A 26,532-nucleotide genomic window follows, 5' to 3' on the forward strand; every position below is an offset into this window, starting at 1 on the left:
CTTCATTTGACTGTAAAGTGGCAAGGTAGACCAATTAATGTTGTTTAATTTAAGCGATATCAATATAAGTGAATTTTAAAATACATGAAGACACCAGTTATTTTTAGTAGTGCATGCCTGATTGTTTCATAGGTGATAAAGTTGACTGTGCTATACTTTCCTTACCAGACTGAGTTATGATCTGGGATTACATAGAATCTTTATCCATATATTGTTGCATAAGTTATTTATAGTTATTTTATATCTGCTTTCTTCAACTGTAAAACTAAGAGATTCCTCTTGTTTTCCTCTTGAGAGTATTATGAGGTTTGGTTCATTGTTTATGCCCACTTTAGGAATTACTTAAGAAAAAAGCTATTGGAAAAAATTGTAGTCTGGTTTTAGGAGTTCTCTTAATTGAAACCATTCCATTGGAACCTATGGAAGGAACTGAAGGGTGAGTTCATGAACTTACTTGAGCTTATGTATTAGTAGTAACTTAAGCTCCAGCTTCTTGTAGTTATAAAAGTAGTTGACAGCTGCGATAATTTCAGATAAAGTAGTTGTGCTTTTGTGTGAACTACAGAAAAATAGGTGCTGATATGGTGGGGGATTGCTAGACTGAATACTTTATCAAATCATTTTTTAAGCTGTGATGCAATGATTTAAGTCTCATGACTTAAGTTTCTGTAGGGTTTTTTTTTTTTTTTTTTTTTTTTTTTTTTTTTTACATGGCTGTTAGAACGTTTTTTTGTCCCTAGTATCCACATACCTGCACAGAAGGAAGGGATCCAGTCTTTATTTTAGAATGAGGGGGAAAGAAAAACAATCATTCTAGTGATTTGGAGAGGACTGAAAAGGATTGATGGTCTTTAGCTATTTTGCAGTTGATTTCAGGAGTTTGGCCTTAAATTAAATTTTTCTGATAGGCTTGGCTTTGATATGCTGTTTGGATTTTTATTTAGTGACCTATCTGATAGTCTTGACTCCAATTTATAAGATTGACAAATATGTACTAACTGACACTGAGCTAGAACAATAGGAAGGTGTGATCTATCTGTAGTCTGTGGCAGTGTGCTTCCCCCAGGCCCTCAGTTTGGCTGCTGTCTTGCTTAAACATTGGCTGCAGCAAACAATACCTTGCTCAGGCAGGTAGCAACCACAATATCAGCTTAAACTGGATGCTGGAGAAACTGACAGACTCAGCAGCTAAGGGCCAATGGAGCATGCACCAACAAATCTATGACTATTCATATTCATCATCTTGCCCCATAAATAGTGAGGAACCCAAGAGCACTTTGAGCTCTTCTGCATGGCAGCTGGCTGCAGGACAGATTTTCCCTGAGTAGGGACACTACTCAAGGTCATGCCTGATGCAGAGATCCCATACTCCTTGCAAGAGATTCCTTGCTGAAACTCCTTGGTAAATGTTTAGTAGCTTACTAAACTTTATAAAGTTTGCTAAGATTATACCTTAGATTGTGCACAAATAATCCTTAGACATAAACTGTTGACCAAGTCTGGTCAACAGTTCACTAGGTCACTAGGAGTGGATTCAGCCACACCTAGTGGATTCAGACACACTTACCTCTTCAGTTTAAGGAGTTGAGAAAACAAGGGGATCCACTCTGAACCTTATGGATCAACAGGAAGGTCTCCCTGACATGTCTAACTTACCCTGGTCTCTGTGCAGTAAATAAGCAAGTGTAACTTGTCATCTCAAATCTTGCTAAGTCCCTGTTTTAGTAACAGTTAAGTTTTGTTAGATCACTACATTACATCAATACGTATAGTACTGCTTCTCTCTTATAAGCGAAGAGTATAGTTTCATCTGTGAACACTTGGTGAGCTTTGCTATAAGGGTACAGCTTTGCTGTATAAGAAGGTAGACTAATCATCATGATGCAGGAATTACCTCTTGTTTAAGGAGAGAAGCCGGAGTCCTAGTAGAGATGTTTATGGGCTTAAAAATGTATGTTCAGAATATGAAAGACGAAAGTGTTCCCTCAATGTTGAAGTGTGGTCCATATTGCAGGAGATTCTTCTGCGAGTTAAAAATGAAATTACAAGGGAAGCAGAAAAAAAAGCTCCAGATATGTTAAAAGCAGATATCAGCAGAACCCTTTTTTTTCAACTAATGCTTACAAAGATAAATTCATAACACAGTGTATTAGACAAGCAACATGAAATAAAGAGGGGTTGCATTTAATTAAAACTATACTAACACTGAGAACCATTTGAAATTAAAAATGTTCAAATGAGTAGGAAAAATACCTTATAGAATGATGGTAATACACTAGAATAGCTCTTTTTATCCTCTGGTGTGTGTGTGGGACCCTACAACTGAATCTTTAAAGGTGATGTGTGGAAGGAGAAGGGATGGTTCAGACTCCTAGACTTCTCAAAAGTTCAGCATTCTACCCAATAACCCCCCTAAAAGTGGGGAGGTTGTGAGCAGTGGTGTGAAAAATGAAAATGACATATTCTGTACTTGAGGGAAGAAAACAATGTTATCCTTTTAGAGGGAGATAGTTGACTTTGGATTTGGAATCCGTTTCTGTTCAAAGCTTTTTTTTTTTGTTCTGCTCTTAAGATTTAGGTAATCCCTTCTGCATCATTCTCCATGGTTTTATCAGAATGCATTTAGCTTTCTGTTAAAACAAAAATATTAAAATCTCATGCTTCAGAACATAACCAGCAAGGTCCAAAAAGGAGTTTGCATCCAGTGCATGCATGATTGGTGAAAAGAATCAGGGACTTGTGGGGGTCAGAATGGGATTTCTGTTTCTCTGAGAGAAAAAGAAAAAAAAATCTGATGTTCAGTCCTAATATTAATTTATGCTATCATTTCAGTTCAAATTTAATGCAAAGTTTAATATAATTTGCTTATTTGTGTGTTTTCTTCCTTTGCTGACAACCATACAAGCAGCTATTCAGGTCATATTTCTCCCTCTCACATTTCAAGTGAAGTTTCAAAGATACCAGGTATTTTACTTTCCCTGCTGCATGAATATGAAGCACCATTGCAGAAGCTTGTTGGAGGAACATCATTTTTGATAAAACAAAAACAAAACTGTCAGTCCTCTTTTCCAGTGCGGTTCTGCCCTCACTTCTGACTGTCTTTAATGAATTGGTTCAGGACAGGGACTATCTTTCTTAATGAATTGCTGTCAGGAAGCTGTGCACACAAAACAGTGTGAGCTGGGCCAGTTTGACAGAGGGGGAGGGAGAGGGAGGGGGGGTTGGGAGAGGAGGCCAGAAACAAGAGAGAAGCAGAATTCAGCCAAGCTGCATTGGCCAGGCACAAAATCAAGGCAAAGGGAGAAGACAGGTGCACGCAGCTGGGGGTACCCAGAAGCGAGACTGGTGGTGAGGTTATCCTCTTTTGGCGTTAAGAGATTGTGAAATTGGTGCATTATAGTATTTATTGCACATCACCCTTGGTTTCCTGGGGACTGAAATTCCCTTTGCTGCTAAAGGCTTTCTTGTTAATAGCTTGCCTGCATGGGTTAATTTTCCTCTTTTATGATTTACGAAGTGAGTGAATATTTTGGTACCTTGTCTCCTATTATAGTACCTCCTCAGAGAGTCTCTTCTTAGCCTCCTTTAGGTCTGCAGTGTGCTTTTTGAGTACTGTTATGTTTTAGGATATATATGAGGTCAGGCCTAGTGTGACAGATATCACAGTCACCTTGAATACAATGAAAACTAAAAGAAACTAAAACGTTTTTTTTTTTTTTTTTTTTTTTTTTTTCCTTAGGTGTTACTGGCCATCTAGAATTGTGTGTTCTGGTATAAGTCTGTATCTTTTTTCTTTTCCTGTCTTGAAAAGACGGCTATGACTACATGGCTGTGTAATAATAAAAACAATGTAGTAGGAAGTGTAACAGAATTAATACTATCATTCTTGTTAGCTCTTTAAGACTCAAAGCTCTTTAATCAGTGAATTAGTAATATTCAGCCTCTTTCATTAATCCATTAAATATTCTCCAATTTTTTCCAAACTATTAGAATTTGTAATGGAGTGAAAAGAAAAACAAACAAACAAACAAACAAAAAAACAGATTAAGGTAAACCAAATACTGGCACAGTAAGCAGATCACTTCAAAAATAGTGATTAGTACATAAAGTGAATTATTTTCAAGACTGAGATACAGCAAAAGGAGTTCCAACCATTTCTTATTTAGGGGCTTGTGACCATATGGTTTAACTGATATAGCAGGTATGCATTGCTTAATGATCCTTTCATCATGGTTGACTGCAAGTTTTCTCTTGCTTTCCTATGCCTTTTCTGACCTCAAGAGAAGCGTGTAATAAACCTATTTCTGTATTTCCTTGCAAGCTTTTAAAATGATACAGGTTATTTAACCTGTCCCAGTACTGGGACTTTAATATTGTCTTGACAAATGATTTTGTAGGCCTTTAGTTACTATGAGGACAAAATGAGACAATAGCTATCTTGAGTAAGCTTGTACAAGTCACAGACCTATAAATGAGAGTAGATTACTTAATTTAACATGTTATTTAAAATTCCATAAATGTCAGAGAGGGTTTTCAGACTTTAGATAATAGACCTTTTGTTTCTCACCCTCAGCAGCACACCGATAGCTAGCTCTGAAGAAATTCAGCTCAGTTAAGTTTTCTGGACTCATTTATCTCTTTCTTCATTTGTTTGCTGTGTCTTTGCATTTTTCTCACAGTACAAGTCACATTAGATATGCTAACACTATTTCTGTTACATTGATACACGTAGTATTTGGAAGGTTGGGAAGAATGATTGGAGTTTTTTGTTGTTGTTGTCTGCCAGAGCAAGCTTTAATGTGGATACTTAAAGCTTGTAGTACATTCAGCAGAGTAATCTGTCTTCTCACTCTGTCCATTTAAATAAAATTGTAATTGTAGCCTATGTAAGCATACTCATGCTATGAGTAAATGAGGTAGCACAGGTCCTGAATTGTTACCAGAGTGGTAATGTTGAGATCAGCATGGGCTGCGAGACCCAGGAAGTCTGGTCCTGAGCACAGCAGTCTTTGTGCTGCTGGAACTCTCCTTGTACTGATAACCGGGCCAGTCTGATAACTCTAGTCTTAACAACATGGACAGCAGCATATACATCATTAACTGAACAGGGGATCTAAAGTTATGTGGTGTTCCCAGTACCTCATGCTATGCAGTTGTAGTATTCCACGTATCCCACAAGAGTTACGTGAGAGGAGCCCCTTAAGGTAAGTTCTCAGTTTGAGGAGTGCAAGTATAACTTTAAATTGCTCTGTGAAATGAGAGAGAAATTATTCCTGTAAGGATGTGTATATTCCAATAACATACATAAACAATGAGGCAACTTTAATCCTTTTTGCTTCCTGTATTTTTCATTAAAAAAAAAAAAGATAATGTGTATTTTTATGTATTTTCCTCTGGGCGTTAAAGGAAAAATACCCCCAAAAATGTGAAGAAAAAAATTCAAAACAATTTATTTGAATAATAACTTGCAACAGAAATGATATTATCAACTATGGACTAATTCTGTGGTTTTTTTTTTTTTTTTTTTTTTTTTTTTTTTGTAACACGTTAAAACTGATGGGTTTTTGCTAACCTAGAATGTGTTCAAACTCAACATTTCTCTTTTAAAATAGGCTTAGTACTCTCCTGATAAAATTGGGTCTGTGTTTGGAATGATCTAAGTAATAAATCCCTGTTCCATGTAAAGTAAACCTGCTATCCATGCAATACTGCTCCTAAATCTGAACTTTAAGTCAGATAATTTACTCAAAGCTCATTCTGTTGTTACTGCTTCAGTGTTTGTAATTATACAAGGTAAAAAGCAGACTCTTACAGCAAATAGAACCATGGAAATATAGCATGTTCATCTAAATAAAACATATAAATTATGATACAAGTTTTCGATTTCAGTGTAGTTTATTGGCAGTTGTAGACAGAAGTGTCTACTGTAATATAAACAGTTTAGTCTTTAAGGTACATTTTTTCATATAATACTGACATTTGCTGCTCTTTCCAGATAACGGTAGCCAACATTGTCTTATCAGGGAAAAGGTTAGCTACAGTTCTGTAAGTCACGGATAAGATAACAACTTTGAATAATGGAGCGGTGGTGTGAGTTTGCAGCAGGGCCTTTGTGTTTCAGGAAAGGTTAAAGACTAAAGACCTTCCCAGTAAGCTGACGATATCATCTGTCTTTTCCTCATAGAAATTCCCAATAGGTTAGAAATGTGAACTCCAGAAAAACATTAAATTAACATGTTGAATTATACTCTTTACTTAGTACACAAAATTTAAGTTCCTTAACTTTCAAATTATAAAGCTGTCTGCAATATGGAGAATATTTCATAATTGTGGGATTTTCTTTTTAAGAGAAATTTGATTTTATGTTAATTTTTCATTCTTTGAGCACTTGTTTATAACACTGAGACAGCATTATGGGAATAACAAACAAACAAACAAAAAAACAACCTAGTAATTTGATTTAAATTTTTGTAACTTTTAAAGGTTGATGCCCAAGAATATTTTCTTAAAAGTTCTATAGAAATTGCTGTTTTACATTTATTGCATCTCTAAATGTGTATCTACTTCCCGGATGAGAAATGTTTTTCTGATGTCAGTGATGAATATGATTGCACATAATGGTGCATTGGCCCAGTTAGTTCCAGCTTACTTGTTATCAGTATTAGCAAGTCAATCACATAGTCCTCAAGTTCAGTTAGAACTAATTTTGTAGCTGAAAGTGAGTTTTATTAGCCTTCCTTTTCTCTCTACTACTTTCCTTATACCTGGCCAGTTAATATTTTCCTTCTTTACAAATTAAAGATACAATTTCTGTTTTAGAAACTGCTTCTTGGACTTAATGTCTGGAATATGTGTCTGGGAAGAGAGAGAACGAGATTGTTGGTTCTACTACTAGTACTAAAGTCAATTTTCCCTTCTGGTTTTATCTTCTTCTATCTTTATTCTATGCCTATCTGGGAGGAGGGAGGGACCTAAAAACCAAAGTTTTAAGAAATGCCAGAAATAGTTTCCAGCAATATTATTCCAATATGACTCTGAGCAGGCCTATTACTTTAAACCCTTGCCCCTTGCATCATCTTACTTGAATAACATTACATTTAAGCTAACCTGTTTTTTTACTTCATTAAGAAATAATTTATGGTGTTTATTACTGTATCAAATGAACATATTTGTAAGCAAGATACTAACACTTTATTTTATGCCTTGCATTTCAGAAAGAGGCAGTTATAATGTGATGGTGTTTGCATTCCAGTATATCTACAAGAAATTGAGAAACAAAACAAAACAAAAAAAACAGACAAGGTCAGTCAATTACTACGGCAAAAGTGCTGCTCTTGTTACCTCGTCCTATTGTGTTGGTGGAAATTATTGCTTAGGATATTTTTCGGAAAAGGGAAACCACTGTGGATTTTCTGCAGGCTATTCCAGAACATGAACCATGAAAGAGGTCTAGAAAATGTAATGCTGGGAAATATATCAGTTGAGCATTCTAGTAAAATTGTAACTACATTTGTGTAAATTGCATGACTGGAAAGAGACAGTAGAGAGTAAAGGCATAGACAATAATCTTCCAAGTATGATAATGCTGTCAGAACATAAACAGACCAGCTGGGAACTAGCACAAGCATTTTCAATGTTATTTGTAGAGGTAAGTGTAGGATTCATTATAAATCATATTTTCATATTGGATTTTCTACTTTGTGTTTGGGTAATAAAATTCTTCATGGCAAAATTAAATGTCTCTGCGACTTTCAAAAGGGGCTGAATCTATTTATGCATTCTGTATCTCATTTTTGAATAAGCAGAATGAACTGAGAACTGAGAATTGCAAAATTAGAACTGTCATAGATCTTTTTATATTTGTCAGCATTGAACTTTGTCAGTATTTTTTTTTCCCTTGGGTAGTATTTTCAATATGTATTTTTTTTCTTCAGTATTTCTCATCTTAACAGCCTGAATATTATCAGCTAAAAATGTCTCACAAGATATTATCCTCAAGAACATTTATGAATGCCTTTGGAGTTGATGTTTCTACTTTATAGCATTGGCAGCTCAGCTAAATCAGTAAGAAAGATAGTACACATTAAATCTTTATTCTAGCAGTTCCAAGCCTTCTTGTAAATTTACTTCATTATTTTTGTATTGTCTTTTTACATTGTTTCTTGCTACCTTTTCTAAATTTCTACTGGAAAACAATGAGACTGTTGGTATATTATCTGACTCTTAACCAAATAGGCTCTCTAGATATTTCAGAGGATTGTCTGAAAGAAAAAATAAAAAAATATATATTCAGGAATGCCTCTAATTTATATTCAGAATCTTTTCCAAATTGCAGCCTTATATCTTCATATATTTCTATTTCTTTATCTGTTCCCTCTGACTTATATAAGCTGAAATAATTTTACCTGTGCACTTTTTTTTCCATTTCTTATATCAGTGGTTGAGTTCTTTTTGTCATATTGTCTGTAGATGAACAATTCATCAATTAATGAAGAATATTGGTATATAAAATAGAATAATGAAAAATATATGGCATATAAAATATTGGGAGCAAAAATAAAGTCTCACTCAAATATCCCTTTAAAATCAAGATGCTAAAGAAGAAAGTTACTGCAGATTCTTTGCTGAGTCCTTTGAAAGTATCGTATATCTAATGTTTATACAGCATGGAGAAAATTAGGCAATTGTCACAACAAAGTGCAAAAAGACAAAGAATAGATAAACTTGATGGATTCTTAGGAATGTGCTTACTTCACAGATAATTGCAGATTTAGACTAAGTGCAGCAACTTTCAAAAGGAACTTAATCTCATACCTTTAGTAGTGTAACATAACTTAATGTTTGCCCCTTAAAAGCAACATTAATTTAGGGGTAATGATTTTGCATTTAAATTCCTATTAAAAAGATAAACACCTTTAAATGAGAAAAACTGTGGCCACTCAGCTCACTTAACTATGATGTATGTTTAATATGAAAGACCTTATGCAGTTTTTCTCTTTTGGATTTCAGAGGCCCACTCACTGAAACTAAGTTTCAGCAACTTGTCTGCCTGAGACCTTATGGCTATTTAGAAATCTCTTTGAAATTGAGGAAGTTTCAAAGCTACTTACTTACATAGCTAAAATTGCATTGGATGACCTGTGAGAAACAGGTACCATTGCGAATTCAAGTTACTATTAAGGTTCCTGTCAGCAAAGGCAGTCATTCCAGCCCTTTCGTATGAAATCAACCAAATAAAGTATTATTCAAACATCTGTCAGCAGAGACTTCAGGGCCTAACCCTCAGCTAAGCTAGAAACCCATAATGAAGGACAGCTGGTCCAAACTGCTTCTGCTTACATGAGGTTTCAGCACTTCTCTGATGTATAGATAGGTCACATTTGTGACAAAATAATTTTCTAGAAATAATCTGTTCAGCATAATATATGCAGTTCAACTCTTCTTAGGCTACCTTGTCAGTTATTTTCAGACTCTTAAAATGGTCTGCATACAAGTGTATCAATGTACATTTCTTTAAAACTGTTCAAACTTGTTGTACTAGTTTTTACTTCTACAGCAATTAAGTATTTCATAAGCTGTAATCAGAAGCCTTATGACTTGCTTTATATTTCCCTTCCTGTAGCAAATCGCTTCTTCTGTTTTCTAAAATGGAAAATATTCCACTACTTATTCCCTGTGGCTCCTTCCTCTGCTTTACTTTAATGCGAGTACCTGCTATTCCAACTTCTTTCCAAAGACCTGATTTTTTTTGTTTGTTTTTCTCCCCACTAGAGTTGCCTTCTTTTTCATTGCTTCTAGAGACTTTTCAAAGCTTAAGGTGATCTAAAAGTTGAGAGTTAAGAAAAATTAAGATTTCACATTGCATTTCTAAATGGAATAAAATAGGGAAGGAGAAGGGTTCTTTTTAGCAAGGTAGTTGATGTTAATTGTAGCTTCAGTAGAAAGCCTAACTGCTGATGTTGACTAAAGATGGGATACTTCATTCACTTGGAAAAAGCATAAGAAAGGTTATTTATCATTGGGCATAGTGTGATACAGCATCTCATAATAAGTATTATTCTGCTTGTAGTTACCTGAAAGTTAGTGTTGCATTGGGAAAAAAAAAAATAAAAAAAAATCCAAATCTTTCACACAGAAAACTAGGATCTTTGTCGCCTTATTTTTTCTACTTTCAAATGGTGTTACTATTAAGAAGCTTAAAATAAATGCCTTATAAATCTCTAAATGCTGAATCTGATTTTTTTTTTTTTTTTACACCACTGTTTTAATGTTCAAAATTAGATTTCTTATGTTTCAAAATATTTTTTTTCCTCTTTTGTTGTCTTCCTGTGAGGATCCCTGATCCTTTTTCAACCTCTATCTAGAAACTGTTGAGAACACGTTAAATTGTAGTTTGCTTAAGGAATTTATCACAAGGCAGGATATTTTTTTGAAAGTGAGTAAATTCAACCACGCTCCTTAATTTCTCAACCTTAGTTACAAATCCTGTTGAAACTAGCATTAGATAAAAGGGCCACCTTCCTCAAGAAAGTTTAGGAAGTGTTTTGTTTTTTTTTTTTTTTTTTTTATAGGTGGAGAGTGGTGAGATGGTTTGGAAAATCTTGTATAACAGTAAGTAGTTCCTGACCGTTCCAAGGATCTTCCATTTGTGTGTACTTCCTAAATCCCCACTAACATATTTTTTCCATATTGGAAGGTGAGTTGACTACAGTAGGGCCATATTCTTGGTACTAAGGCCCTGAAGGAGGAGTGACCTTAAGAACTGTTGACCAACTGTGTGTAGGCAGTAGTTTTTTTTCTTTTTTCCCCAATGCTTCTAACCCAATGTTCATTTTTGCATGTCGTCTTGTTTTGGTTTTGGTTCCCCTGACCCTTTGTAACACGTATGCTTATGATTTCTAGTGATAACCTAAGGTATGCTTTAAGGCACGTCTGAGTTTAACAACTTTTTAAAGTGTTTTAAAAACCTTTATGGATTTTATGCAGGCTTTGATTAACTGTAATTTTAATTGGTTTTTCTGTATGGTTTTTATGCTAGAAAGTTACATGAAGTTTAAACTAGATACGAAGTGTATTTCTGTGCACTGAGGGGTTTTGCAGTGTTCTGCTGGACTTGTGTTGAAGAAGTAGCTTAACTTATTCCACAACTCGCTTTAACATTAACCTCTTATATTCAGTTGTTATTCAATACTTGCTACCATTTGCTGACATATTCTTAAATCATATGAAATTATTACCAATCTCCTTTATATTCAGAAAAGAAAATACCTGATAACTGTGGAGTGTCTGGCAAATGTCTTTTTTTTTTTTTTTTTTTTGAGCAGCTGTTCCTATAGATGATGCTTTATATCTTTGCTGATGTAAAATATGTAAGTTTAGTAACATGTAAGTTTTGTCACTTTTCCCCACACATTAATAATGTTTTTATTTTAAGCAATAGAAAGATGTCACTTTTCAACATAAAATGTTTTCCTCACAGAAAATATTCCACTTCTGATAGTTGCTAAGGGATATGTAAATCCATTTCCAAATATAGAGCAGAATGAAGATACAAAATTGGCTATCATAAGCATGTTCATATCTTTTAATATATTCTAATGTACAAATAAATAAAATAACAAATGGAACAATGGGAACAATGGAACACCACAATGGCTTGTTTCTTTGGCTTTGGTCTTTTTTTTTTTTTTTTTTTTTAAAAAAAAAAAAAAACAAAAACAAAAACAAACTGCTAATAGTCCATCAAATTACTGATGCAGAGTAATCCAGCATTCTCCCTTTAATGTTTAGCATTGTCCTTACCATATTCTTAAGAATATATTTTACATATTTACCATAGGTTTGCAAGGCACTGTTTGCCTTTTGGTATACACCTGTGATTGAGTCATGTGAATAACAGGTGTCAGGTTTACCACAGGACTCAATCTTGTTGACTAGTTCTCATATTTGGATATAAATTATGGATATTTATAATGGATATATATTACATAATGCTTATTTTACCAGCTTCAAATCTTAAACTCTAGCATTTCTGGTGGAAATTTCCATTACCCATTTGTTGTTCTGGGATAAATATATAGAGAAATATGTCTCTAGAAATATGTAGAGAATGCAGTCTGCGATCAAGAAAAGTCTTGGCTGGTGTAAATTATATGTGAGGATTATTCAGGCAGTCTACCTGTCTACAGTCTACACTGTGTTCACAGAACATTTTAAGTCAGTTTTCTTTCTAGTTAAGTAAACCAGAGGTTTATCACTGAACCTTTCTTTACCTTCCTGGGATTGAAGCATAGAACATAATGTGAGCGACTGAGTTGCTTGCTAATCGGTCATAATAATGAGGGAGCATTATCTAGTAAGCAGGGAGGGAGGGATAAGGAAGAGGTTCAGAATTTCATTGGAGAGATTCAGAACCTCATTGAAAATAAAAACATGTTTAGAGGGTAAAGGCTTGAGAGAATTTCTGTTAGGGCTGGCAGTGAAGAAGTTTTACATTCTGTGCTTGGGAATGTTTGAAAAGTTCACTGTTTATATTTGTTACCCTAAGCTGTTTTACACTCACTAAGCACCCTTTTCTGATGTACAGCAAAACACAGAATAGTTATGGACTTAAATTGGAACTGCAAATTATAATTTAAACTGAATCATTACTCTAGGGTGTAATTTTTACTTGCTTACTGTAGTTCTTCCAACAAAGTATGTGATCTGGATGGTGTTCAGCCCTCATTTATCACTTTTGCATACCCCTTTTACAGCTGGATTTTCAAATCTGGTTTTAAAGTTCATTTAACATGCCTTCTAGAAAGTAAATATGTCAGTAAATTTTGGTTTATTTTACATAGTCATTCTTAAGATAGTTTAACTTAGTGCGAACCTATACTGCACTCAAAAATTTGGTCAGAGTTGGGCAAGACCAGTTTCATTTCAGATTACAGAGAGTGATTCAGAAACACCTGGAGCCAAGATTTATATCCTTACCTAAATTCTGAAAGCACTGTGGTTTTATGGCTCTTTAGAGGAAAGGCAGGAACTGCATTAACACTTGTTAGTGCAACAGTTAATGCAATGCTGACTAGAACTTCAAAACCTGAAATATTAAGGTCAAAATGTTTTTAAAAACAAGAGGGGCAATAAGTTTAAATATTTGATCTCTTTAATGATTGAAATGACTTTTCTTCTATTCTTTTGGAAAAAAAAAAATCAGTAAAGTTTCAAGTCATCTGAGGAACATTGCAGTAATTTGAACAGCACTTTTTTCTTTTTGTGTTGGCTTGGCCATCCAAAATAGACCTCAGGTTCTCCTGGAAGTTATTTCAGTGGAAGAAGAATGTGCAGGCTTTAAATCCTCACAGTTTATACACACCACTCAGAGACTTGGAAAACCGATTTATCTCTCAAATAATTAAAATGTCATTTTTAGTGAAAGTTAGCTTTTGTGCATGTGTGTGTGTGTAGCAGAGAGATTCTGTCCCAATATGTTGGAAATCTAGGCTTCAAGCTGCAAGGGTTTTGTGAAAGTTATTTGCTTTTTTTTTTTTTTTTTTTTGAGTGCTTTTGTATACCAATGATATCTCAATTGGAAAATTTGTGTCTGCATAAATCTGTACTGATGTTCTGATGTTTAAATCCTTCTTCAGAGATGACAAAAATTACACTGTGTGTGGCCTCAGGCCCGGTAATCTACACTGTATAATTCCCTTGCTTAAAGTAGATAGTGAATGGCCACTAGTTATAGGAAACTCTGGCATGTTTCACCACTCTAGACTGTTCTTCAAGCTTTAAAATAGTACAATAATGCCAACTTTTGCTTTCTTTAGTACATTTCAATCAGCTGGAATTGTCATTTATCACTGACAGCACTCCATTCAGTATAGTTTCACTTGAGTTAGGGTGATAAATCGCACTATACAATTTCTCTGAAGATTATAAAACCATTCCAACACTACATCTGTTAAGAATATAATGCTAGTCTGTCCAAACAGCAGAATATTGAGGATTTATTCTAACAACTCCATTTAGTGGTGTCCATTGTTGTGTTTGGGTGTTTTACTGGGGAAGATTAGTTGCTGCTGCCTGAATGAGAAACAAATACGTTGGATAATTTCTTCTGTTCGAGCTATTTTGTCTATGAAATGGAATTTTGAGATACATTTAGAACGTTCAGGAACTTGAAAGCAACAAGTGTTTCCCAGCATTTCTACAGCTCTATGAAATGTCTTGCATGTGATAATGAAGGTAATCAATTATGGTTTCACAAAAGGAGCAAGCAAGTTCTAATAGACTATCAGCAAAAAACATTTTTTGTAATTTTTCTTGAAAATGGGTAAAACTTTTTCTGATAAAATATCACTAAAATTTAATTAAAATGATGCATTATCATTTATTTTTGTAATGAAATTGTAGTGCATTATTCCTGTTTGCCTTCCTAAATATGTTTTAGAGAGAACCAAATTTCTTCAAGTTTTTCTTCAAGAATTTCTTCAATTTCTTCTTCGAGAGAACCAACAAAATTTGACAAATCCATCTCTAAATAGGCTATGCTCTCATCTTTTCTGCTCTTTAGATCCTCAGCTCTGACACATACATACTGTTGTTTACCCTCTGTGTGTATTTTTCTTCAGTTAGACTCATTTATATATATTAAATACAGGTCTTATTCTTTGCAGCTGACGTAAGTCAGCTCTGCTTCTGGCTTAAAGAACTGATACGCATTTTAAGCCTTATTTTCACTTTTTCATTATTTTTAAATTTAAGCCTTATTTTGTTTACTTCAAATATTTTTAAATGCTTTTTGTGCCATGTAAGTCTTTGGGTACTGTTATTAAAACAGTCTTTGCTCATTTTTACCCCACTTCAGAGCATAGATTCAAAACCTATTGAAAAACTTAATTTCATTATTGTCCGGAGAAGTATGAACCTTATTTTTTGTTTCTGTTTTTCTCACAAACCCGGTTTTGTTCTTTTGTTTTGTATAAATATTTAATTCATTTTGTGCTTAGTTCAAGTTTTTAATATTGACTTCTGCCCTTGTAAGTTAACCTAGAATTGGGACATGTAGAATGACTATAGATGCATTGGGCAGGCAGACTAGCAAAAAATTAAATGTGAATATGTTTCAGAACGTACATCACGGTAAAAAAGAAGTCTTGTGGCTGGGGGAGAGGTGTGTTTTAATGTAAGCCTATGTCTTTCTCACGTCTTTCTCTTGCACTGTAAAACTAGATCTCTGAGGTGAAACTGTTGGTAATGTGTTCCACACAGTGAATCTTTTACTTTTGATTAGTTCTGATCTGGTCCCATGGATAGTTTCTTGGATGTTTTAGACTCCCTAGAGCACACTACGAACTGTGGGTGTTCTGTGAATTTGTGTGCAAACTGAAGCATAGGAAATGCAGACAATAGGGAGATTTGCTTCTGCAAATCATGCCTGATTAAAATGCTAGGTGTAAAGAACCTTAGAAGACTGAAATTCATGGTGTGGAGGTTGAATAATATTAGATGAAGAGAGAACACTTGTGTTTAAGGTGAAAAAGGAGGTAGAAGAGATGGAACAAAATGTAGTCTTATGAGAATATTTTCTGTGTGGTTTTATGAATGAATGTGGTTTTATGAATGTGGTTTTCAAGTTCTTGACTTGACTACTTATAAAGAATAAATGAATTTTCAGAATGCATCAACAATTTTACAGGCCTTAAAGAAAACCAGGGAGATCAGTTTAGGCTTGACCTGAAGTGTTACAATCTTCTGCAGGCTGGGAAAAAGTATCTGTAGCTTGTGTAAATCTTTATTGCTGAACTCATGTATTTCTCCAACAAATAGGATGTTGGCTTAAGAATATTGAAATTGGTAGGTATTTACAAGGTTTAGCAAATTTTCATTTTCTGTAGAGCCCTGTTTTGATTAAACCTTAAAAGGCTTTCTTTAAAGAGAAGTTGGGTCTTTTATGACTATTGAAGTAATGAAATTAGCAAGGAAATATACTCATGAACCCTATGAGAAAAATGATGGGTATGCTCTTCTGAGCTTAATACATATAACATTTCTTTAGTGAGTGTGGGCTTCTGGCAAGTTATCTTTTGTGTCACTTATTGTTTTGGCATTAGGATAAATGTCTTGTTACATGAGAAACATAGGACCTCCAGAATCAATTTGGAGTTGTACCTATTTTATGCTGACCATTAATGGCGCTCATAAGGTATCTGTTATTTCTAAGTGCAAAACTGAGACTGCTCTCAGCCAGAATTAATAACGCTATTTTACTGTAGGAAAGCTCAAATATTGCTTTCTCTAACCCACCTCTATTACATTGTAATGTTCTTACTTATCCACAATGTAGTGTGCACAGATGATCAAATTGTGTATGTGAATGTAGCACAAGAAATAGTTCAAACTGAATGAAATACATTCTTTATCTACTGTGGAATAAATAAGCGATTCATCATTGTTAGTAAGTTCTTTAAGGAATTAAGTCTGGAAGAAGCAATATAATTTAAAATTTTCAGCACATAAATAAGGTAACAATATTGGGAGGGAGAGGGAAACATATCTTAGAAGACATTTTCTGTGGTTGATTGCTTAAGACTTTTATATCATTGTGCCTTGTGTTTCTGCCACACTCTGTGGGTGGACAGTGGGACTTTTTTTTTTTTTTTTTTTTTAAATATTATAAATACCAGTGTAATTAAATGTTATTTTCACATATGTATTTGATCATATAGTGTGTGCCCTATATGGATGGGGCAATCAAGAATGATGAACAAGCCCTCTTATGTAGGAAAATAGATTGTATAATTAAACCATACCTCTTTTAACAGGTAACCTGAATCAGTTTCATGGCAACATTTGGATATATTTTCACCTACTCAAATCATTCATAACCTTTTTTTCTTTTCTCTTTTTTTTTTTTTTTTTTCTTTTTTCTTTTTGCTCTGGAAATTTGTATTTTAGCTGATGTTTGCTTGGTTAAATAGCTGAATAGCAATTAGAAAATGAGTGGTTTGAATAATTTTCTTATTCTAGATCTACCCCCCCTCCCAAGCTTCCAGATATTTAGATTTAGGCAATTGGCTTGTGAACAACATAAAGCTATAGAAGGCTTATATCTTAAAGAACCAAATTTTGTTAGGTTATAAACAAAACTAAAACCTTCAGTGATCTGAGGTTCGGTAACAGGTGCAGAGAAATTGCTACAGAGGAATGATTAAATCTGCATTGGCATTCTGCAAGCAAAAATAAGCTGAATTTCTGAATAATTTTCTTGTACTTCATCAAAATAAGTTCACTTTTATCTAGTTTGTTTTATATGAAATTTCCTTGGCTACTCACTGATTTAACACTCCAGAGGTAGTTGAGAATTTGCCAAATATGTGACAAAAATTAACATAAATACAGTTTTTCTTGCAACTGTTAATTCAATAACAGTTCACTTGTAACTTTTCACAGTTATTACGCTGCAGTAATAAGGTATGCATTCTTGGGAAGACAACCAGAAGTCATCTGTCTCTGCAAGCTCTCTGACTGCCAGAGAGGTTCTTCTATTTTATTTTTTTTTTGCTTTTTTATTTGGTTTTGTAGTTGTGCCCCAGTCAATTTCCTCTGGATTACTTTATACATCATCACCTTATGTATTATGAAAGAGAAAAATGCATCTAGGTACTTATCATCTGAGGAGTGTTTTGATCTATGATCCTCACAAAGACGTCTTACTGTGGGTAAAACACCAAAGTTCCAAAGGAGTTGTTATTTTTCATAACAGTTTCCTATAATATGCTTATTTCAGGGGGCAGGTGAAAGGAAAGAGTAACTGGGTTGAAGGAGAAAAGGCATGGGAACATCTTAAACTGGATTTGTTGACTGTAGCCAAGATAACTGGCTACATGTAACTACGCTTTCACAGAATTCACAGAATTCACAGAATTTTCTAGGTTGGAAGAGACCTCAAGATCATCGAGTCCAACCTCTGACCTAACGCTTTCATACAGATGTTTGGATTCCTTTGTATTCCTTTGAAGGAGGAGCTGATCAAGTGCTTAAGAGGTTCTCTAGCACCTCTAAACTTTTTAGAGATGGAAATATAATTTTTTAGTTTGTGTTGTCCCACACAATTCTGGTCAGATCTCAACAGTACAAAGGAAATCCATTGTTGTTATAGTTTGTCTTAATATTTTTATATATATATCAAAAAATAACTGCACAAAAGCAATAACTTCTACATATAACCCAAAAGATAAGCATTTTGGAGAACAGCCTGCATGATAATTTTTTGTCTTTTTCTGTAAGAATAGCTTGAAAACAAAAGCATAAATGCATCACCCCTGGCCAAAATATTCTTGTTCGGGAAGAGTGTTTTGTTTGGAATTAATTTTCTTGCTACAACTGTGTTCTTGGACCTCAAGTGCATACCGGGTACTTTCCTGAACTGGGACCTCTGTCAACACATATACGGAGGAAAAGAGGTAAGATTATAAAGAGGGTTTTAAATAACATATAGAAAAGAAGGGTGGGAAGAGATGCGGGGGAAAGATTGCTTATGAAAGGTCATTGTATGGAAGATGCTTGCAAGCATTATGTATGTATTTTCTTTCTTGGCCAACGTTTACCAAGAGAGATTACTTGAGTCACCTGGTTTACTTTAAAAAACAAAAAACAAGAACTGTTTTATTCACTTTATTCAAATGGCATAAAACCAATTAAAATGTGTATGCTGTGATTTGTAGAGAGCTTGCCTTGTTAGTCTACTTTCTCTGAACCATTTCATGTATTCTTTTTAACTCATTTTTTTTTAGTTGTCTTTTGAACACATGCTCACCTGCTTCAAGGGATCCAAAGATACTAATAAAACACCCCTAAATATGTAACAGATGCAGAAGGGAATGTAAGTGGAAACAGTTGAATAAGGGAAGTGGAACCAGGGCTGTCATCAAGCTCTTCACAGTCACTAGATTTTTTTTTTTTCACCTGCTCATGCAGTGCTTGCCCAGGACCTGCTGGCAGTGACTATGTATTTCATCTCTCACCATTTTTTTCCCTCCACCTCACAGGCTTTTTTGAGAGTTTGTGGCTATATTAGAGTCATCTTTAAACCCTGCTAAATGTGCTAAACAATGTAGAGTGGTTGCCATTAAAAAGACAAGTTTATGTGCTGCCAATACAACTAGGGCCTCCTTCTAAAGTGTTGTGTGTTTTATTTATTTATTTATTTTTTATTGTAGGCTCTCTGGAATCATTCTGGCTTGTTAGAAGCTGGTGTATAAGGGTGCATCTGAGCTCCATGAGGAGAGCACTGAAGGGCTAAGTAGGAGTTTAGTGGTTTCTTTTCCTATATAAACAAAACATATTTGATGAAGAAGGGAAAACGCCATTTGGTAAAAGTATTTTATGCAGTGTTTCAAATTTGAGGTACGATACACTGAAGCATACAAGACCTTTTGGACATACAATGATTCTATGTGTAAGCATAAATACCCTTTCTTTTGCTTTCCTTTGAAAATGTTTCCTTCAAGCAATTGACTCTTGCTTATCTCTGACACATTATCTCTGCAAGTTGTATTTTCAGAGATTTTCTAGCTATATGAGGAAAATTCTGGGCAAGATGACTTTAAATAGGGTGCAGACAAGTTTTGATGTGGGTACAAAAACAAGGACTCTAGAAATCATAATTTCATGTATGATAAAATCCTTCCAGGAGTGTTCTCAGATCCCACTTAACACACAAGTTAATGCATTTTATGGATACAGAAATAGTAATAATAAAAAAGGTAGATGTTCTCAAAAACAAGTTTTACAACCTAAAAAGTGATTGAAAATGATAGAGATCACAACAAAGAATGTAACTGATTTTATCTCCATTTGTTGGTTGTAATAATGTGATAAGCAGTAAACTGCTAGGAGGACCATCTCTGTGGCACACCAGTGTGATTCTAAAATTATTTTATTTGTGCTTTCCAGTACAATGCTGAATACTGAAATAATTTATGCAGGTATATTTTTAGAAGCTTTTTCAAGGACATGATCTACTGTCCCAATCAGTAATCTAGAGGATGTGTCCACTGTTCTCTAGAAGAGTACAGAGAGAAAAACTACCTTGGTCTCCTTCCCTTTTTTTTTGTTTCCTTCCCTTATCCATGTGAAATGAAATACAGCTCTTTGGTATTTCTTTTTTTCCCCTAAATTAAATTATAGTTTTTCTGCAATATTTTGTAGTTTGTGGTATAAATTGATCTGTCTGTACTCAATACTACTGTTTCGACTGTTTTGTTTTCTTTCCAAAATTGATTTCTAGGTTGGAATTTTCTAGGTTGGAAGAGACCTCAAGGTCATCGAGTAACTGATCTAACTGGTTGTCTGTTTTCTCTTCCATGAGACCTCTTGAAACCACACATCTTTCTTGTATAGACACAGAGCAAGACAGTAGTGAAAGTCGGTTTGGCGGTGGCTTGTGAAACTGCTGTTCTTGCTGCACTGTGCACTTCCTTTTCGTGTGCTGAATACATATCTTTAAATGTAAAGTTGAAACTAGGTCTGCTATAGAAACCTGTTCCTCTTTGTGCACAGACAATAACAGTATTGTACATACAGGCAAATTGAAAATAGAACTTTTACTCTACATTGTCTGTAGGCTCAGCAATTCTATACAGTTCCAAAGCTTTAAATTTACATAGAAATAACCATGCATGAAAACATATGTAACCAAATGCTGACCTCAGCTACATCACTGTAAATCTAGACAGTAACCTATCCTCTGGATTTATGCTAGTGTTGGTAAAATAAAAGGAGTGATTTATTAGTGGTGAACGGGGTTTTTGTGGTCATGTTAGTCTTGTGCACATGTATAAGGTTGTTTAAGTACCAGTACTCACCAGTTTAACTTTTTCTTTTATTATGTGTAATGATATCTGTGGCAGGTCATTTTGCAGTAAGTGAAGGGTACCTAAGAGTATATTAATTAAAGGTTATGTCACTTGAGGAAATGGTTTGTTGGGTTTTCTTTAAAGTCTCAAGGCTCTTGTACAGTTCTTAATTCAACTGAGTTCTTTTTGTTACCCTTTTGTTTCATACATATATCACTATTTCATAAGAATATCCTTGGCTCAAAGGAAGAGCATTAGCAAGATAGTGAGCATGTTTGTGATTTTTTTTCACTGATAGAGATGTGCAGATGTTCACTTCAATCCATTTTCTGGCCACCTGCAGAAGTTATAACTCACTTTCATCAGAGAGGGGGAGAAAGGGGAAAGACTTTGTTTTTGGGGTGGTGATCATGGTTCAGAATTAAAGCTACTGTTTGACCTATTCTTGTCTTTCCATTCCCAGCTCTTGATGGCGTTTCAAGTTGCACTAAAAAGAAGATGGATAAATAGGTAAATATGTATGCACTAAAAGAATAGTCACTTCATTTTTTATAAACTTTAATCTTGGCTAGACAATTTTAAATATGTCTTGAGCATAAAATATTGTAATCTTCCTATCTGTGTTTATTCACCATCTAAACAAAATAATATTGTTACTTAAATGAAAATTACTAGAGAATATACGTAATTATTACATTAATGAATGATTTGAGTAATTTAAACATTCTGTAATGTGCAAAAAATGACAAATTCATGAGCAAAAAGAGTAAAATTAGTTGGACTTAGAAGTCACATAGACTACAGGAATAATTGTTCTTGTGAGGCTTGATACTGTGCCACTTAAGTCAGTGTCAATGCTGTCTTGTGCAGTAATTGCTGACTCTGAATAAACCATTCATTTTCTCTTTAAATTGTGATTATTTAAGCACTGCAGTCATTTACTGCTAGGAGTATCTAAAGGCTCAAGCTGTAATTATGGAACTGAGCACAACAAAATTGTAAATTTTAGGAGGAAAACTTTAAAAATAAATCCTTTGAAGAACATCCCTGATCTCTGCAGACTAAGAAATTTTCAGTATCCAATAGTATACCATTGGAGCAATTGTGTACTATTGTGCCACTTCATAAGCTGTGCTAAAAATACAGTTTTCCTGAGATGCAAAGTGAAGACCCTAAAGGAGCACAGAAATATTTAGCTTTCTTGATGTCTACAGCTTTTCAGAATAAATTCTGTTTTTACTGACCTGAAGGCGGTTATTCGCATCTTAATACACTTATTTACAACTTGTGAGTCCTGCAGAATCTGTGAGAAATTATACAAGTATGCTGTGAGAAAAATGGGCACAAAATCTCCTGAAGGTGGATGTTTAAATAATACACAGAAATTGTAAATTAATATCAATTCTCTATTGAACAGATTGTAGAACCATGGTCTTTACAGCCAAGCAAAGTTGACAGCTCCAAAATATTAGAATCATAGAATCATAGAATATCCTGAGTTGGAAGGGACCCTTAAGGATCATCAAGTCCAACTCTTGACACCGCACAGGTCTACTCAAAAGTTCAGACCATGTGACTAAGTGCACAGTCCAATCTCTTCTTAAATTCAGACAGGCTCGGTGCAGTGACCACTTCCCTGGGGAGCCTGTTCCAGTGTGCAGCCACCCTCTCTGTGAAGAACCCCCTCCTGATGTCAAGCCTAAATTTCCCCTGCCTCAGCTTAACCCCGTTCCCGCAGGTCCTGTCACTGGTGTTAATGGAGAAAAGGTCTCCTGCCTCTCGACACCCCCTTACGAGGAAGTTGTAGACTGTGATGAGGTCTCCCCTCAGCCTCCTCTTCTCCAGGCTGAACAGGCCCAGTGACCTCAGCCGTTCTTCGTACGTCTTCCATATTCAAGTTATTTCTGATGTCTAGCTCTAAGGCAATAAAAATAGACCTTCAGATTTTTATATATGAAGACTGGGGCTTTAGCATCATAATGGCAATCAGGAGGGTGCTGCATATTTGCAATCCTGCCCTTTTCAGTGCTGCACATACGTCTCTGCGGCTTTGAGACCACAGAGACTGCATAACCGATGTCTTTGTTCACCCAGGCTCTGAGCAGCCTACCTCAATGCTGAGTGCAGGCATGGCAGGCAGTGCTCATCTTGCAGGGTGGCTTCACAATCTCCTGTCTCTGTTCTTCATGGCACAGCAACCAAATTCTATTCAGAGTTAAAGGAAAGCATTAAAGATGTCCTGAAGTAGTTTTCAAAGTAGGAAGAAGACAAACCCATCACAACAGGTGATGTTATCCTTGCTTGGATGTCCTTCTTTAGAAGAAGGGCAATGCAATAACCTAAATAGAACTTTTTTTTTTTTATTATTATTTTTTTAAGAGTAGATTTCTTCCATGGCAAACCCACTCTGTTGTTGTCTCTGACTGACTGAATGGTGAATAGAAAAAAAAAAAGAATAGCATCTGGGTAGAAAAGTATTTTTATTTCAAAAATTTTTGTCAAAACTGCGAGGTATGCTTTTTTTGTTGTTGTTGTTCTATTTTGTTCCTTCCAAAATAGGCAAGAAGAAACAAGATGATTTTGAAGGTCTTCTACTCTTCATCTTGCATCATAGTATAGTATCAGCTTTCCAGGTTATACTTTGACAAAAAATATTAGAAAATAAAAATAGGTGCTTGAAGTATCTTACCTGTTTTTTAAAATTAAATATTTTTTCTTGCAGGCAACTGCAGTGGAGTGTAATTCCTGGGAACAAGAGCATATTCAGTTCATATTCTCTAAAGCTAAGCAGTCTGATTGATAGACTTGAGAGAGTCTTGCAGAGAACAGCAGAAGCCTTAGAGAGGTATACTATAAATGATTCATTATTTAGGGCCCAATTGACTTTGCTATATGTATTCAAGTTTATTCAGTTATTCTGGTAACCATGAGAGACTAGGAAGTATTGCAGCAAGAGACTTCAAGTATCGTCTCAAAACATTTCTTTGATTGGTTCTAATTCTATACAGTCAAACTCACATAGGGTACAGCAGTCTAAGTTGGAGCAGAAAAACATAGTTTCTGCTGTTCAAATATTAAATTAAGGACAATGTACTGAACAATACAGAACTATTAAGAATTGACAGTGAAGTCAGTTTTGGTGAATTTGCCCTGTTCTAGTTTTCCAGGGTGCTGATTTTCTTGTATTGCCTGGCAAATGAAAGCACCTGGAATAAAAAGTGAGAGACAAGTCTACTCATATCAGAAAAAGAGGGATAACACACTCCTTCCTTCCATGTCATGTACCTATTTTTAAAAAACTGAAACCGTGACAAAAATATTACCACAAGTCTGTTCTATAATTGCATCATTAAAATTTGGAATAGACTCAAAATATTATTTTGTGATAATGCAGTAAGAATATCATGTGGCAACATGAATAAGGGTAATTAGTTTGATGTTGGTCATAAGGTACAGCTTCAAACTTTAACTTTTGTTGATTCATGTATTCCTTTAATTTATATAGTAAAAATTAAATTAGCTCAACACAGCATGTTGCACATGCGTGCGGTACCTCAGTATGTCCGCGATGTGTTTATTAGAATTATTTAACGGGCATGTATCCAATACATGTTATATCATGTCCAGGAAACAGCAGTGTCTAACTCTTTGCCAACCTTACCAATATTGTGCCAAGTTGTGTGTTTGAAGTGGAAATGTTTTACTGAAGATTTATTTACATACACTACTAGAACTTGTTATATGTTGGTCAGGACAGATTCTGATGAAATACAGAGGTAGCTGGCATATTAAAGTGCAGAATATATATTTGATATTAAACTTGTTGCACTTATTGTGTATGCATACATTCTTCTGTACACATATTTGAAAATAATTATTTCAATGTTTGTTATTACTTATTAAAATTTAACATACAGGTGTTACCAGGGTTTTATACACTTTTACCTGGCTTTATTCTATTTCTGTTTGAAACTCCACAAATGTCTATTTCCCTTTCTCTTTCCTAGTTTGCACCAAAAAAGCATGCTGTTATGAATATGAATATCCTGGTCAGCAGTACCTTCCCTGGATAGGTCTCTGAGAAAACAAGTTAGGCTCTTTAGATGCTGAAGAGTATCAGGCATATTCATTGAATGATATTTATTTACTTGAAATAAACTTGATATGCATAACTTTCTTACTAATTTTGATGTTGTTTTCCATGACTGGAACTGCAGCAGGTAGAAATGAGGGTTTCTGAAAAGTGCCAAGAACGTGGTTGTGGTGCTGCTGTATATGAAGAGGAGCTGTATCTCCTAGGAATGGTTTGGATCATGGTGATAGCTAGGAAGAGCCTGAGGAGGCAGGAAGGAAGAAGCCCAGGATGGGTAGGAACTAATTCACATCCTTAGATTAGCAAAACCTTCGAATTCTCTCCTATAATTGTAAATATGTAAACATCTTTGTACCTTCTGCTTGTAAAAACTTTAATATAGTACATGTATGTAGAAGCACTCTGTTTTAAAGCACATTGACACTTCTATCTTAACAGATATGAGAGGCTGTGCAGATTTCATACCCTATGTAAAAAAATCATAAATTTGTAGGATGAGAACATAGCATAAGATGTATATTTTTACATAACTGCTTCATCCTCATGCAATCTCCAGCACAACCTAGGCACTATGAAAGAAGTGAATGCTTTGAAGTTCCCAATCCAACTAGCCACTTGTGGATGGAATATTGTTTATTTTTTATTTATATAAAATGGAATATGTTATACAAATGTGCTTTTTTTTAAAACATGTTATAAACATATTCCAATATATATATGGAATATGTTTATTTTTTCACAGAATCACAGAATCACAGAATTTTCTAGGTTGGAAGAGACCTCAAGGTCATCGAGTCCAACCTCCAACCTAACGCTAACAGCCCTCCACTAAACCATATCCCTAAGCTGTACATCTAAGCGTCTTTTGAAGACTTCCAGGGATGGTGACTCCACCACTTCCCTGGGCAGCCTGTTCCAATGCCTCACAACCCTTTCTGTAAAGAAGTTCTTCCTAACATCTAACCTAAAACTCCCCTGGCTCAACTTAAGCCCATTCCCCCTCGTCCTGTCACCAGGCACGTGGGAGAACAGGCCAACCCCCACCTCTCTACAGCCTCCTTTAAGGTATCTGTAAAGAGCAATAAGGTCACCCCTGAGCCTCCTCTTCTCCAGGCTGAACAAGCCCAGCTCCCTCAGCCGCTCCTCGTAGGACTTGTTCTCCAGGCCCCTCACCAGCTTCGTCGCCCTTCTCTGCACCCGCTCAAGCACCTCGATGTCCTTCTTGTAGCGAGGGGCCCAAAACTGAACACAGTACTCGAGGTGCGGCCTCACCAGAGCTGAGTACAGGGGGACGATCACCTCCCTAGCCCTGCTGGTCACGCTGTTCCTAATACAAGCCAGGATGCCGTTGGCCTTCTTGGCCACCTGAGCACACTGCTGGCTCATATTCAGCCGACTGTCCACCATCACTCCCAGGTCCTTCTCTGCCTGGCAGCTTTCCAACCATTCCTCTCCCAGCCTGTAGCTCTGCTTGGGGTTATTGCGCCCCAGGTGCAGGACCCGGCACTTGGCCTTGTTAAACTTCATGCAGTTGACCTCAGCCCATCGGTGCAGCCTATCCAGATCCTCCTGCAGAGCTTTCCTACCCTC

The 26,532-nt window shown here is 35.4% G+C and overlaps 1 long non-coding RNA gene across 1 annotated transcript; it reads left to right on the forward strand.

Moving 5' to 3' along the window:
• The first annotated feature begins 246 nt into the window (after positions 1 to 246).
• On the forward strand, positions 247 to 25,673 carry LOC311435757. Its single transcript, XR_014692383.1, has 7 exons — positions 247 to 436; positions 7,215 to 7,302; positions 18,280 to 18,455; positions 19,212 to 19,450; positions 21,313 to 21,359; positions 23,572 to 23,694; positions 25,067 to 25,673. It is a non-coding gene; the product is annotated as an uncharacterized lncRNA (long non-coding RNA).
• The last annotated feature ends 859 nt before the right edge of the window (positions 25,674 to 26,532 follow it).

This window comes from Aythya ferina (genome assembly GCF_964211825.1).
Source record: "Aythya ferina genome assembly, chromosome: 4".
In the NCBI taxonomy this organism is placed as follows: Eukaryota; Metazoa; Chordata; class Aves; order Anseriformes; family Anatidae; genus Aythya; species Aythya ferina.